Source organism: Hippopotamus amphibius, chromosome 3 (assembly GCF_030028045.1).
Source record: "Hippopotamus amphibius kiboko isolate mHipAmp2 chromosome 3, mHipAmp2.hap2, whole genome shotgun sequence".
In the NCBI taxonomy this organism is placed as follows: Eukaryota; Metazoa; Chordata; class Mammalia; order Artiodactyla; family Hippopotamidae; genus Hippopotamus; species Hippopotamus amphibius.
This window is the reverse complement of record NC_080188.1, coordinates 70,948,548-70,964,908: the sequence shown is the minus strand read 5'-3', so window position 1 is coordinate 70,964,908 and position 16,361 is coordinate 70,948,548. Positions and strand designations below refer to the sequence as shown.

Genomic DNA, 16,361 nt, shown 5'->3' with positions numbered 1-16,361 from the left:
ATCACCAGTAGAATGTTAAATAGAAGTGGTGAGGGCAGACATAATTGTTTTGTTCCTGATTTTAAGGGGAAAACATCTGGTCTTTCACTATCAAGCATGACGTTTGCAGTAGGTTTTGCAGTGTCCTCTAAGACATCTGAAGAGAGTTCTCTTCTATTCCAACTTTGCTGAGAATTTTTTTTATATCATGAAAAAATATAGGGTTTTATCAAATGTTCTTTCTGCATCAATTGAGATGGTCAAATGGTTTTTCTTTTTTAGTTTATTAATATATTGAAACACATTGATTGATTTCTGAATGTTAAATGAACCCTGCATTCCTGGGATAAATTTCACTTACTATATATCATCCTTTTTGTATATTGTTGAATTCAACTTGCTAAAATTTTGTATAGAATATTTGCATCTATGCTCATTAGAGTTATTGGTCTGTAGTTTTCTTTTCTTATAGTGTCTTCTTGTCTGGTTTTGGCCTCAGGGTAATGATACCAGTTTAGAATGAGTTGAAAAACATTGCCTCCTTTTTTGTGTGTGTTTGTGTAGAATTGATACGTTAAAAAAAATACTTAATAGACTTTATCAGCCAAGCCTTCTGGATCTGGAGTTCTCTTTCAAGATTTTAAACTACATATTCAATTTCTTTAATTGACAGAGCATCCTTCAAGTTATTTATTACTCTTTGGAAGTTGGTGTCTCACAAAGAATTTGCCATTTTACCTAAGTTGTTGAATTTATAATCATAGAGTTGTTCACAGTATTTCCTTATTATCCTTCTTTAAAAAATTATACTTTCTATTTTGAGAAAACCACAGATTCACATTGAGTTGTGAAAAAGAATACATGGAGATCTTGTGTGCTTTTAAAACCAGTTTCTCCCAGTGGTAATATTTTACAAAACTATAGTACAATACACATCTAGGATACTGACATTGATACAGTCAAGATATAGAACATTTCCATGACCAAAAATATTCCCTCATATTGCTCCTTAATAGCCACATCCACTTCTCTCCTTCCTCCATCTCTCTCTCTCTCTCTCTCTTTTTAACAAGAATATAGTGCTTTACCATTTACAAATCTTTCACATACATTCCATTTGACCCTCACAACAACCCTGTGATGTAGACAGCACAGATATTATTCTCATTTAACAGACAAGGAAAGTGAATCTCAGAGCAATTAACTGATGTGCCCAAGGTTCAACAATTAGTAAATAATTTGTATTCATATCTGTCTTTGGCCTAAAAATTCAGCACCCCACCGCCCCTCATACTTGCCTACCTACTTCACAGGGATAATGAGATAAAATGAATTCAAGGCTAGAAAAATACTTTGAGGGAAAAAAGCACTGTATAATTATACCCACAGATTATAATTTTCCACAATATATGGCTCATTCCCCATTTCATCCCAGCTTTTGCATGAACCCAGAATTTTATATTGCCTCTGTTCTGTGTTCAGCTAAGCAACTAAGGCAGAGGAACAGTGTGACCCTCTTTAAAGTTATATAAATTACAATTAGGGTAACTGCTATTATAGCAAATTGAAAAACAACACAGAAAGGCCAATGTGCAACTGGGACCTATGGAAGCACACAGCAAAGCAAGGCAACATTATCATACAGGGCATGATTGCATAGAAGGAAACGTGGTGTCAGAGTTCACTGGCACATACACAGTTATCTAAGGCAAAGTGGTGGTAAAGAAGAGTCATTTGTTCCACATTATATAAACAAGAGCAGAAGATTCATGAGACCCCGTGCAACAGCATCATATGTCACACAGATCTCTCCAGCTGCCTACAGAGAATATAAACAACAGTGTCATCTTCATTTCAAAGAATGACTGTACCTGTGCTCACATTCTGAGCTAAACCAAGGAATAGCTCCATGCTAAACTTCCTTGGCTGAAATACTACCAGTACCGTCATTCCTAGTCAGACCAATAAACAGAATGTCTTTTAAGGTAATGAAATAGATGGCTGTGTTTAGATTTTTTGTTTTCAGGATTCACTTTTGATTCTCCTGCTTTTAAGACCCAAAGAAAGTTATATTGAGTTTTTATTGGTGATTCTAAGTATACGTGTTTATAACAGTTAAAGTGTGATAGGGGAATTTAACATATTAAAAGAGTGCTATAGCATCTGTTTGGAAAAGATTACATACTATACAAACTATTCAAGTCATACAAAACCATTTTTCAGTGTCTTTTCAACTGAGAAGAATCCTATTCAGCACGCTTCTCCTCTTGAGGTGGTTCATACTGAGCAAACTTCGTTTTCAGCCTTTTATTGTCTTCAATAGCTTCATATTTCTCTTTCATTTCTGCCTATTCTAGGTGAAGCAGCTCTATTTCTGGATTTTCTGGGGTAGCAGCTTCTAAGTGATGCTTTAAAAAATCCAAAGCACTATTAGGTTTCTTTGGTTGTTCATATAAGGCCACCAATACTTTGGTCAGCGTGTCCAGCACCCCCGACTTCAAGTATCTCTGGAACTGCTCGCACTTCCAGTCAGCGGCTTTGTGATGGGCCATAGTGACAGTGGCAGCGGCGTAGCTGGTGGGAGACTGTGGCTGGTGAGCTCCTCTCCTTCCTCCATCTCTTCTTAACCCCTGGCAACTACTAATCTGTTCTCCATTTATGTAATTTTGTTATATCAAGGATGTTATATAAATGAAATCATACAGTATGTAACCTTTTGGCATTATTTTTTTTCCACTCAGCCTATTTTCCTGGAGATTCATCCAGGTGTATCAATATTCATTCCTTTATATTGCTAAGTAGTATTCCATAGATGATGGATGTTCCAGTTTGTTTACCCACTGAAAGACACTGTTTCTACTTTTTGGTTGTTGCAAATAAAGCCTCTATAAACATTCTTGTATACGTATTTGTGTGAACATAAATTTTCGTTGCTCTGGGATAAATGCCCACAAATGTAATTACTAGGTCATCTGGTAGCTGCACATTTAATTTTTTAAGAAACTGCTGAACTGCTTTCCAAAGTCACTGTACATTTTACATTCTATCCAGTAATACCTGACTGATTCAATTTCTTCACACCCTCACCAGCATTTTGTGTTGTCCCTATTTTTAATTTTAGCCATTTTCATAGGTGTGTTGTATTATTTCATTGTGGTTTTAGTTTATACATTTTTAAGGGCTAATAAAGTTGAACATATTTTCAATATGTACTTACTTGCCATCTGTTTACCCTCTTCAATTGAGTTTCTGTTCATGTTTTTTGTCCATTTTCTAATTGTACTGTTTATTTGTTTACTGAAGAGTTTTGAGAGTTCTTTATACATTCTAGACACTTGTCCTTTGTTGCCTGTGTGGTTTGAAAATATACTCTTCCAGGCAGTAGCTTGATTTTTTTCATCCTCTTAACTGAGTCTTTTACAGAGCAAGTTTTATATTTTGATGAAGTCCAATGTATTATTTTTTCCTTTCATAGATAGTGCTTTTGGTGTCAAGTCTAAGACCTCTTTGCCTAATCTTTGATCCCCCCAAAGTTTCTCCTATGTTTAAAAAAAGTTCATAGTTTACATTTTACATTTAAGTCCATGATCCACTTTGAGTTAATTTTTAACTTAAGACAAGGTTCATTTTTTTGCTTATGGAAGTCTAATTGTTCTCGTACCATTTATTGAAAAGGCTATCTTTCCTCTATTGAATTGCTTGTGCACCTTTGTCAAAAATCAGCTGGATATATTTCTGTGAGTTTATTTCTGGGTTCTCTACTCTGTTTCATGGATTAGTGTGTTTACCCTACTGCCAATATCTCACAATCTTAATTGCTTTAGCTATAAAATGTCTTGAAATTGTGTAGACTGTTTCCCCTCCACTTTGCTGTTCTTTTTCAAAACTGCCTTAACTAATCTAATTCCATTGCCTTTCCATATATATGTTAAGAATATTTTTGTCCTTTTATTTTTGCCATTTTAGTAACTTGTCTTTCCATTATATTTTAGGATAATTTTCTTTATATCTACTAAAAGTTTTGCTGACATTTTGATAGGAATTGCATTAAGCTTGTATATTAATTTGGGGAGAATTGACATATTTACTGTCTTCCAATCTATGAGTGTGATGTATCTCTCCATTTATTAGCTTTTCTTTGATTCCTTTCATCAGCATTGTGTAGTTTTAGGCATATATACCTGTATGTGTTTTATTAGATTTACACCTAAGTATTTCATTTTTTGAGTGATTGTAAAAGGCATTACATTTTTAATTTCAGTGCCCATGTGTTCATTGCTAGTATATAGATATACGATTGATTTTTAAAAGTATATCTTGTATCCTGTGAGTTTGCTAAACTCATTTATTAGTGCTAGGAGTTCTTTGTAGATTTATTTGAATTCCTTATGTAAACAATCCTGTCACCTGCAAATAGGAACAGTTTTATTTCCTCCTTTTTGGCCTGCATTTTATTTGTTTTCTAACTTTATTGCAGCAGCTAGAACTTGAAGCACTATGTTGAATAAAAGTGCTAATAGTGGGATCTTTGCCTTGCTCCTGATCTTAGGAGGAAAGCATTCAATCTTTCCTTAAGTATAATGGTAGCTGTAGGTTTCTTATTGATGCCGTTGATCAAGTTGAGGAAGTTTTCTCTATTCCCATTTTCCTGAGAGTTTTTAAAAAACCATTAATGGGTGTTGAATCTTGCCAAATGCTTTTGCTGCATCAATTGAGATTTATGTGGTTTTTCTCCTTTAGTCTTTTATATGGTGGATTACACTGATTGATTTTTAAATATTGAAGCAGACTTGAATCCCAGGAATAAATCCCACTTGGTAATGGTATATAACTCTTTTTAGATATTGCTGAATCTTTTTGGTAAAATTTTCAGGTCTATATTGATGAAAAATACTTTTCTCTTTTTGTACTGTATTTGTCTGGTTTTGGTACCAGGGTAATACTAGCTTCATAAAATGGATTACAAAGTATTCCTTTCTCAGGGGGTGGAGGGGCAGAGTCAAGATGACAGAGTAAGAAGACATGGGGTTCGGGTCTCCTCACAGGCCAGGGGTCAGGCCTTAGCCCGGGTAGTGGGAGCTCCGAGTCCAAGCTGCTGGACTAACAGAGAACTTCAGGCCCCAGGGAATATTAATTGGTGTGAGCTCTCCTGGAGGTCCTCATCTCGGCACCGAGACCTGCTCCACCCAACTACCTGCAAACTCCAATGCTAGATGCCTCATGCCAAACAACCATCAAGACAGGAACATAGCCCCACCCATGAACAAAAATGAGATGACAGAGAAACATGTTACAGATGAAGGAGCAAGGTAAAAACCTATAAGACCAAATAAATAAAGAGAAAACAGGCAATCCATCTGAAAAAGAATTCAGAGTAATGATAGTAAAGATGATCCAAAAATCTCAGAAATAGAATGGAGGCACAGATCACGAAAATACAAGAAATCTTTAACAAGGGCCTAGAAGAACTAAAGAACAAATAAACAGTGATGAACAACACAATAACTGAAATAAAAAATACACTAGAAGGAATCAATAGCAGAATAACTGAGGCAGAAGAATAAATAAGTGAGCTGGAAGATAGAATGGTGGAAATAAGTGCCAAGGAGCAGAATAAAGAAAAAAAAAGAATGAAAAGAAGTGAGGACAGTCTCAGAGACCTCTGGGACAACATTAAACACACCAACATTCAAATCATAGGGGTCTAAGAAGAAGAGAAAGAGAAAGTGTCTGAGAAAATATTTGAAGAGATTATAGTCCAAAACTTTCCTAACATGGAAAAGGAAATAGCCACCAAACTCCAGGAAGCACAGAGAGTCCCATAAAGGATAAACCCAAGGAGAAACACATATTAATCAAACTAACAAAAAATTAAAAGCAAAGAAAAATATTAAAAGCAGCAAGGGAAAAGCAACAAATAACATACAAAAGAATTTCCATAAGTTTACCAACTGATTTTTCAGCAGAAACTCTGCAGGCCAGAAGGGAGTGGCAGGATACATTTAAAGTGATGAAAGGGAAAAACCTACAACCAAGATTACTCTACCCAGCAAGGATCTCACTCAAATTTGATGGAGAAATCAAAAGCTCTATAGACAAGCAAAAGCTAAGAGAATTTGGCACCACTAAACCAGCTTTACAACAAATGCTAAAGGAACTTCTTGTTCAGGAAACAAAGAGAAGAAAAAAACCTTCAAAAACAAACCCAAAACAATAAGGAAAATGGTAATAGGAACATACATATTAATAATGACCTTAAATGTAAATGGATTAAATGCTCCAACCAAAAAGACACAGACTAGCTGAATGGATACAAAAACAAGGCTTGTATATATGCTGTCTACAAGAGACCCACTTCAGACCTAGGGACCCATACAGACTGAAAGTGATGGGGTAGAAATAAAAAGAAAGCTGGAGTAGTAATACTCATCAGACAAAATAGACTTTAAAATAAAGACTGTTACAAGAGACAAGGAAGGACACTAAATAATGGTCAAGGGAGCAATTCAAGAAGAAGATATAACAATTATAAATATTTATGCACCTAACGTAGGAGCACCTCAATACATAAGGCAAATGCTAACAGCCATAAAAAGGGAAATCAACAGTAATACAATAATACTGGAGGACTTTAGCACCCCACTTTCACAAATGGACAGATCATCCAGACAGAAAATTAAGACAGAAACACAAGCTTTAAATGACACATTAGACCAGATAGACTTAATTGATATTTATAGGACATTCCATCCAAAAGCAGCAGAATACACTTTCTTCTCAAGTGCACATGGAACATTGTCTAGGATAGATCACACCTTGGGTCACAAATCAAGCCTTGGTAAATTTAAGAAAATTGAAATTGTATTGACTTCCCTGGTGGCGCAGTGGTTAAGAATTCATTTGCCTGCCAATACAGGCAACTCGGGTTTGATCCCTGAGCCGTGAAGATCCCACATGCCACAGAGCAACTAAGCCTGTGTGCCACAACTGCTGAGCCTGTGCTCTAGAGCCTGCGAGCCACAACTATCGAGCCCATGTGCCACAACTATTGAAGCCCGCATGCCTAGAGCCTGTACTCTGCAATAAGAGAAACCACTGCAATGAGAAGCCTGGGCACCACAATGAAGAGTAGCCCCTGCTTGCTGCAACTAGAGAAAGCCTGTGCGCAGCAACAAATACTGATTGCAGCCAATAAGTAAATAAATAAACAAACAAATTAATTAATTAAAAAAAGAAATTGTATCAAGCATTTTTTCCGACCACAACCCTATGAGATTAGAAATCAATTACAGGAAAAAAACTGTAAAAAACACAAACACATGGAGGTTGAGCAATATGCAACTAAATAACCAAGAGATCACTGACAAAATCAAAGAAGAAATCAAATAGAAACAAATGACAACAAAAACACTAGGACCCAAAACCTACGGGATGTAGCAAAAGCAGTTCTAAGAGGAAAGTTTATAGCAATATAATCTTACCTCAAGAAACAAGAAAAATCTCAAATAAACAATGTAACCTTACACCTAAAGCAACTAGAGAAAAAAGAACAAACAAAACCCAAAGTTAGTAGAAAGAAAGAAATCATAAAGATCAGAGTAGAAATAAGTGAAGTAGAAATGAAGAAAACAAGAGCAAAAATAAATGAAACTAAAATCTGGTTCTTTGAGAAGATAAGCAAAATTGATAAACCTTTAGCCAGACTCATTAAGAAAAAAAAGGAGAGGACTCAAATCAGTAAAATTTGAAAAGAATAAGGAGAAATTACAACTGACATTGCAGAAATACACAGGATCATAAGAGACTACTACAAGCAATTATATGCCAATAAAATGGACAACCTGGAAGAAATGGACAATTTCTTAGAAAAGTACAAGCTTCCAAGACTGAACCAGGGAAAAACAGAAACTATGAACAGACTGATCACAAGCAATGAAATTAAAACTGTGATTAAAAATCTCCCAAAAAACAAAAGTCCCGGACCAGATGCCTTCACAGGCAAACTCCATCAAACATTTAGAGAAGAGCTAACACCCATTCTTCTCAAACTCTTCCAAAAAATAGCAGATGGAGGAACACTCCCAAACTCATTCTTTGAGGCCCCCATCATCCTGATACCAAAACCAGACAAAGATATCACCAAAAAAAGAAAATTATAGGCCAGTATCACTGATAAATATAGATGCAAATCCTCAACAAAATACTAGCCAACAGAATCCAACAGCACATTGAAAGGATCATACACCATGATCAAGTGGGGTTTATCCCAGGGATGCAAGGATTCTTCAGGATCCACAAATAATCAGTATGATACACCATATTAACAAATTGAAGAAAAAAAACCATATGATCATCTCAATAGATGCAGAAAAAGCTTTTGATGAAATTCAACACCTATTTATGACAAAAACTCTCCAGAAGGTGGGCATAGAGGGAACCTACCTCAACATAATAAAGGCCATATATGACAAACCCATGGCAAACATCATTCTCAAAGGTGAAAATCTGAAAGCATTTCCTCTAAGATCAGGAACAAGACAAGGATGTCCACTCTCACCACTCTTACTCAATATAGTTTTGGAAGTCCTAGCCGTGGCAATCAGAGAAGAAAAAGAAACAAAAGGAATCCAAATTGGAAAAGAAGAAGTAAAATTGTCACTGTTTGCAGATGACATGATACTGTACATAGAAAATCCTAAAGATGCCACCAGAAAACAACTGGTGCTAATCAATGAATTTGGTAAAATCTCTTGCATTCCTATGCACTAGCAACGAAAGATCAGAAAGTGAAATTAAGGAAACAATCCCATTTACTAATGTAACAAAAATAAGAAAATACCTAGGAATAAACCTACCTAAGGAGGTAAAAGACCTGAACTCAGAAAATTATAAGATACTTATGAAAGAAATCAAAGACGACACAAACAGATGGAGAAATATACCATGTTCTTGGAGAAGAAGGATCAATATTGTAAAAATGACTATACTACCTAAAACAATCTACAGATTCAATGCAGTCCCTATCAAATTACCAATGGCATTCTCCATAGAATTAAAAAAAAATTTTTACAACTTGTATACAAACCCAAAAGACCCCAAATAGCCAAAGCAATCTTGAGAAAGAAAAGTGGAGCTAGAGGAGTCAGGCTCCCTGACTTCAGCCTATATTACAAAGCTACAGTAATTAAGACAGTATGGTACTGGCACAAAAACAGAAATTTAGATCAATGTAACAGCATAGAAAGCCCAGAGAGAAACCCACGCACTTATGGTCACCTAATTGATGACAAAGGAGGCAAAAAAATACAATGGAGAAAAGATAGTCTCTTTAATAAGTGGACAGCTCCATGTGAAAGAATGAAATTAGAACACTCCCTAACACCATACACGAAAATAAACTCAAAATGGATTAAAGATCTAAATGTAAGGTCAGACACTATAAAACTCTTAGAGAAAAACATAGGCAGAACACTTTTACATAAATCACAGCATGATCTTTTTTAACCCACCTCCTAGAGTAACGATAATAAAAACAAAAATGAACAAGTGGGACCTCATTAAACTCAAAAGCTTTTGTCACAGCAAAGGAAACCATAAATAAGATGAAAAGAGAGCCCTCAGAATGGGAGAAAATATTTGCAAATGAAGTAATGGACAAGGGATTAATCTCCAAAATATACAAACATCTCATGATACTCAACATCAGAAAAACAAAGCAACCAATCAAAAGATGTGACTTTTAACACAACAAAAAATTTTTTTTTAAAGTTGAAATACATGACTAAAAAAACCAAACACAAAGTATTCCTTTCTCTTCTATTTTCTGGGAAAAAATGTGTAGAATTGATATTAATTCTTCTTTCAACTTTTGGTAGAATTCTCCAGAGAAATTCTCTGGGCTTGGAGATTTCTTTTTTGGAAGTTTTAAATTATGAATTCAGTTTCATTAATAATAATATGGCTATTCAAACTATTTCATAGTAGGTGAATTGCAGTAATTTGCAATTTTCAAGGAGCTAATCTATTTCATCTGTTGTCAAATTTATGTATGTACAGTTGTTTCCTTATTACCTTTTGATGTCTTCAGCATCTATAATGATATCCCTACTTCATTCCTGATATATTTATTTGACTCCTTTGGATTACAGTTTTGCCATGGGTAAAATGAGAGGTTTTAACCAGTTAAGATCCCTTTATCTCTAAAGACCTACCACATTATAAGCAACTGTAACTCAGAACAACATATGCTTGTACCCATTTTAAGTGGAATATTTATTTCTAGCCTTCCTCTTATAGAGCACTAATGACATTTTTGAAGTTGGAATTCAAAGTTTTACAACAAAACTTCAGAGGTTCTTTAGAATTTAGATTTTAAAAACTAATAACGAAGTGGTAAAGAGTTTAAAAGCTGCTTTTAAAAATCAGTTATTTTACAGAATAATCTATTTTACAGTTTTATTGAGATGACTCAATCATTTACTCCCAATAACTCTAAATCCAGGCTTTCATTGAAAGGATGTGATTAGTAAGCTGTACTCCCTCAAACAGTTAGCATCTTTTTATCAACAAGCTTAAATCCTGCTGAAGGAAGGAAGTTGAATACAGGAAATAACTCATTTAATGACGTGATGCATTAAAAAAATACTATCTCTACCATCAGAACCAGCATCACAGACTTCGATCAAGCATTTCTCTATGCAGCCACTAATACCAGATCAAAAACTTTGTGTTGATTTACTTGAATTGGTTGTACCATCAGTTGCTTTCTCATTTTCTCCCATACATATTACTAGTGAGATTGTTGGCAATTTGCGGGGGCCTACTGTAAAAATGCTTGTTATACTAAAGTTTACATGCAGGAAAAGGTCCAATTGTTGTAGTGGTGGCTGTGTTCATATAACCATAGGCTCCTTTGCTAGATGACGCATCATGATGAAAGAAAAAGGATGGAGCTTGGAGTCAAAGCCATCTGATTATGAACCTTTGCGCTATAACTTCTTAACAGTATGATTTGGGCAAGTCACTTAAACTCGATGAACTTCAATTTCTTTATGAAAAGTGAGATTGGTAGTAACTATCTTATGGTGTCATGAGAACTAGGAAGTGCTTATATAAAACGCCCACCACAGTGCCTGCCTGACAATAACATTCAATAAGCGGTAGCTATTAAAATTGCTCTTCAACAAGGACAACAACAATAATGATAAGAAAAAGAAACACAGTAAATTAATTTTTCAGTAGTGCTTTAAATATTGAACTAGAGTTTTAAATTTAAATGACATCTGGCTAGCAGGTACTGTTTCAGTAATTCTCTCAATTCCTGATAAAAATATTTAAGAAGACCCAGAAAAGGGATGAAAACTAATAACAATGAAAACTTAAACTGACAGCTTTTTTTTAGGTTATTCAAAGAACAATCGCAACTTAGTCATGCTCAGAATTCATGGCCAAACAGGTGGTTTTGTTTTGTCTTTTATTCTTTTTCTGCTTGAAATGGAATAAATCTACTGTCTTGAAAGTAGTTGGAGAAACCTACTATCTGCTTCACCCTCAAAAAAACATTAGGTTCTGTATCAATGGATAAAAGGTGGGGAGGAGGACTTCCTAGGTGATGCAGTGGGTAAGAATCCACCCGCCAATGCAGGGGACATGGGTTCCATCCCTGCCCCAGGAAGATCCCACATGCCGCGGAGCAACTAAGCCCGTGCACCACAAGTATTGAGCCTGTGCTCTAGAGCCCGTGAGCCACAACTATTGAGCCCATGTGCTGCAACTACTGAAGCCATGTGCCTAGAGCCCGTGCTCTACAACAAGAGAGGCCACTGCAATGAGAAGCCCACGCACCACAACAAAGAGTAGCTCCCGCTTGCCACAGCTGGAGAAAGCCCATGTGCAGCAACAAAGACCCAACACAGCCAATAAAATAAATAAATAAATAAATAAATTTATAAAAAAAAAAGGTGGGGAGGAATGTCCCTCCATGACCCTGGCACTGTTTTTAAGGCATCCAGAGCATTGTTCCTACCCTGATTCCAACCTCCTTCCTGTTCCATTGGTACATGTCTTTATATATCTAATATGAAACTGCAACCTTTACATATCCATTTAGAAACAACATGACAGGATATATGGAGTTCTGTTGATTGTTATAGGCAGAGGAGTAGTGAGAAAAATAGTGGCTCATTGTATACAGAGAAATGTAGTCCTGAAAGGAAACGAATGTAGTTAGGATAGATATTGGGAGAGCAGTGGGCTGTGGATAATGTACATTCTGTGGGATTAGAGGGTCAATGAAGTTGGTAGTCTGAAGGACCCCACGCAAGCCCATAAAATAAGAAAATAAAAACAGTATATTTGCATATCAAGTAGCTTCCCAGAAATAGCACAAGAAGGGAATTCCATTTAACCCCAAAGAAGAGACAGAGGTAAGATTATGAACAAGTAGGACTCTGACAGTTGGCATTTATGACTGGGGAAAAAAAGTTTCCTTGTTCAATGCAATCAGAGAGAAAAAACAAAAAAGAATTAATCTGTGCTTTTAAGAAGAAAATAAAGACAAGAAGAAACCAATATTTTTTCCCCTGAAGATTCAGAAAGATTCCATATTTTCAAAATGATTTACTATTAGAACCCAGAGAATGTTCTGGAAAATTTTTGATAGAGTCATTAAAATGCCAGGAAAGATAGTTTTTATGAAATAGCAACATAAAACTGAAGAAGAGAATGCAAATTAGCCTAAAGAGATAGCAGCATGAAATGTGCTAGAGAAACATGCCAGAGATAAAATCAGCTGCCTGTGATTGGAAATTGTCAAGAAAATGAAAAATCCAATGGAATTAAAAGCAACAATGCAGTTAGTAAAGGCAAACTTGATTTAACAGAAAATTTAATCAGTGATTTGGCAGAATTGCTTGAAACAGTTTTTCCAGAATGTAAGAGAAGAATAAAAAATATAGAGAAGATAGTGCGTATAAAGGGTAGAGAACAATGATCCACATTTTAAATTATAGGTTTTCAGAGTAAGAAATCAGAAGCAAAAATCATAGATTAAAAATGAGAAGAAAACCAACCAACCAACCCTTTCCTGAGCAGAAAAAAGAAACCCTAACTCTATGCTATGTTGGTTTAAAATAGTTACCATGATGTAAAGAACATTAGCAGAGAGAGAAGCATGGTAAAAATTTCAATGTTAAAGATAAAGAAAAATAATTTTTAAATCTTTAATATAATCATTTTGAAATAAAACTTTACCTATAAAACAAAAGTTGGCAGACTTGAGAATTTTCTTTCACAGTAGTAAATATCAGTTTACTATGGAATCTTTTGTACAGAAATTTAAAGGGATAAAACTATGCCCCAAGAATACTACATCCACTCAAGTTTTTATCTGCAGAGGCAACATGAGGACTCTGAAAAATGTACAATGGCTGGAAAACACACCATCCACGTGCTTTTTGTTCAAAAAATTACTTGAAGACATTTCAGATGACTATTAATTTAAGCAAAATTAAAAAATGTGTTGTTATGCTATAAAAAGACTTACAGTATGCACTGAAATAACTCATACATAAAACTAGGTGTATTAGTCAGAATTCTCCAGAGTGGGGGGAAAGCCAATAGAATATCTACATATCTACATATATATGTATAATGAGGAATTGGCTCATGCAATTTTGAAGGCTGAGAAGTCCCAAGACCTGCAGTCAGAGTTGGAGACACAGGAAAGCCAATGGTATAGTTCCAGTCTGAGTCCGAAGGCCTGAGAAACAGGAGGGCTGATGGTGTAAATCACAGTCCATGTCTGAGTCCTAAGGCAGGAGAAGACTGATGTTCCAGTTTGAAGACAGTCAGGTAGAGACAGTGAATTTTCCCTTAACCTTTTTGCTCTGCTCAGGCCTTCAGTGGATTGGATGAGGCTTATCTGCATTGGTGAGGATACCCTGCTTTACTCAGTCTACTGATTCAAATGTTAATTTTATCCAGAAACGCCCTCACAAATCCACCCAGAATAATGTTTAACCAAATATGTGGGCACCCTGTTATCCAGTCACGTTGACACATAAAATAAACCATCACACTAAGTTTAAATAGTTTGTTGTATGTTTGGTCATTAAAAAATGAATGCAAATGCCAGAAATTATTCTTAAAAGAGAATAATGTAAAAATTATATATAAAAATAAACCACAATAATGTGAGTCTAAATGTCCATGTAATATGAACAAAAACTGTGAGTCAGTTAGAAGAATGTGAACTCAGAGACAGTTAAAAAAAAGTAATTAATTAAAAAAAATTTATGTGAAAGTGAGTAAGGAATGGAAAAGAAGGACTTTTAGGTAGTGAATATCAATAGAACTTAAAACAGGACTGAAAGCTTCCAAATCTGTAGAAGATAAAATCAACCCAAACAGCAAATGACAGAAAACAGAGGAAGTGGCATAAAAGCTTGAAAAAAAAAAGCACAAGCCAAGATAGTATGAAATGATATATGAAATATATCAGTTCTGATAATAAATTTAAATGAGTTATGCTCCCCAATTAAAATACAGTTTTAAAATACAAATAAGGAAGTTAAAAACAGTATCTCTATGCTATTCTCAAGGGGTATTTTTAAAACAAAACACAAATTTTAATGAGGATGGACAAAGATTTATAAGGTGAGTTGAAAAAAGAGATGGAATTAATAATTTCAGACAATGTAGCTATCAAGGGTCAAAATATTATAAGGTTGAAAAGAAGGTTGTTTTTATCATGTACACTATACTGCACAACCAAGTTATAACAGTCATAACCCTTTATGTGCTGACTGAAATAGCATCAACGTACATAGTCAAAAGTTATTAGGAGAAAAGGAAATGTACAGAAGTACTATAGCTGCAGGAAAATTTAACATTATCTCAGACTTTGTAAGATAGAGTGGTCACTTATTTTGTCTGCCCCATGTCATGTCCTTTGGGAGCTGCCCTCCCCACATGGGTCAGACCGTTTTGGTGGGGTCAGTCAAGAGGCTGTATCTTGGCTATCACAGGACTGGGTACATTTAGCAGACGTTTGATGCCCCACTCAGATTCCTTTGGCTCCCTTTTTACCAGTTCTGTGAGCTTAGTCATTAAGGCTTTACACCTTAGCCCTTAAGAGAAGGGCCTGTGGGCACTGGAGCTGCCTTATCCATATGGAGAGCTGAAAGTGTCTGCACATTTCATGGCCTGCAATCTCTCCAGACCCTGGCTCCTTTACTGGAGGAGGACAGGCTTGGAGGTGTAATTTATCTCGAGCTCTCTTACCAGGCTTTGGGAATTGTAGGCTTCTTCCCTTTCCCATACAGCTTTCCCCACTCTTTTACTGTTTTCTCCTGAAGCATGTCCTTAATAAATCACTCCCAAAGCAATTCTTGACTCAGATCTGCCTCTGTGAAATCCCAGCTGAGATAGTGTGTGGCCCAAACTGACCGATCCAAGTGGCTTATCTGTGTGACCCAAGGATTGGGCCTAAGTGGGCAACTTACCTAAACTCGATCAGAGTCCTTTATCTTGTCTTGACATGGTGCTGGGAGAAAGAGTAGTCTATTCCTGTGATTACAGCAGGCAAGGACCAATAATCTCCGATTCCTAGGAGCTATCTTATTGCCATGTGGATAGAGCCTGCCTGAGAAATGAAAACAGGCAAGCAAAGCTAAGGGATGAAGAAAGACAGTACCAATTCCATCATTTCAACCCCTAGACCCAGCCTTTGCTGAAGAAGTTTCTATTTTAGAAATCCCAGTTATATTAGCTCACAAGTTCTTTTAATGAATTATGCTAGTTTGAATTGGGATTCTGTTACTTGCAATGAAAAGGTTCTTAACAAAACGGTTCAAGCTGGAAAAAACAAGGTTTCAGAGAATTTGAATAATATAATTAATAATGGATTAGTAGTGCATAATCTCTGGAAATGAGTTAGACTCTACATCTTTTTTTTTAAATTAATTAATTAATTTATTGGCTGCATTGGGTCTTCATTGCTGCATATGGGCTTTTTCTAGCTGATGCGAGCGGGGGCCACTCTTCATTGTGTTGTGCAGGCTCCTCATTGTAGTGGCTTCTCTTGTTGCGGAGCACAGGCTCTAGGAGTGTGGGCTTCAATAGTTGTGGCACACGGGCTCAATAGTTGTGGCTCACGGGCTCTAGAGCACAGGCTCAATAGTTGTGGCACACGGGCTTAGTTGCTCTGCAGCATGTGGAATCTTCCCAGAGCAGGGCTCGAACCTGTGTCCTCTGCATTGGCAGGCGGATTCTTAACCACTGCACCACGTAGGAAGTCCTAGACTCTACATCTTTAAAAATAAACAATTTACTAGTTGAAAAACCTCACTTTATTCCTCAGAACATAACTTTTAAAGAATACA

At 35.9% G+C, this 16,361-nt stretch overlaps 1 pseudogene; it reads right to left on the bottom strand.

The window, feature by feature from the left end:
* Positions 1-2,225: 2,225 nt before the first annotated feature.
* On the bottom strand, positions 2,226-2,531 carry LOC130850359 (c-Myc-binding protein-like; annotated as a pseudogene).
* Positions 2,532-16,361: the final 13,830 nt, after the last annotated feature.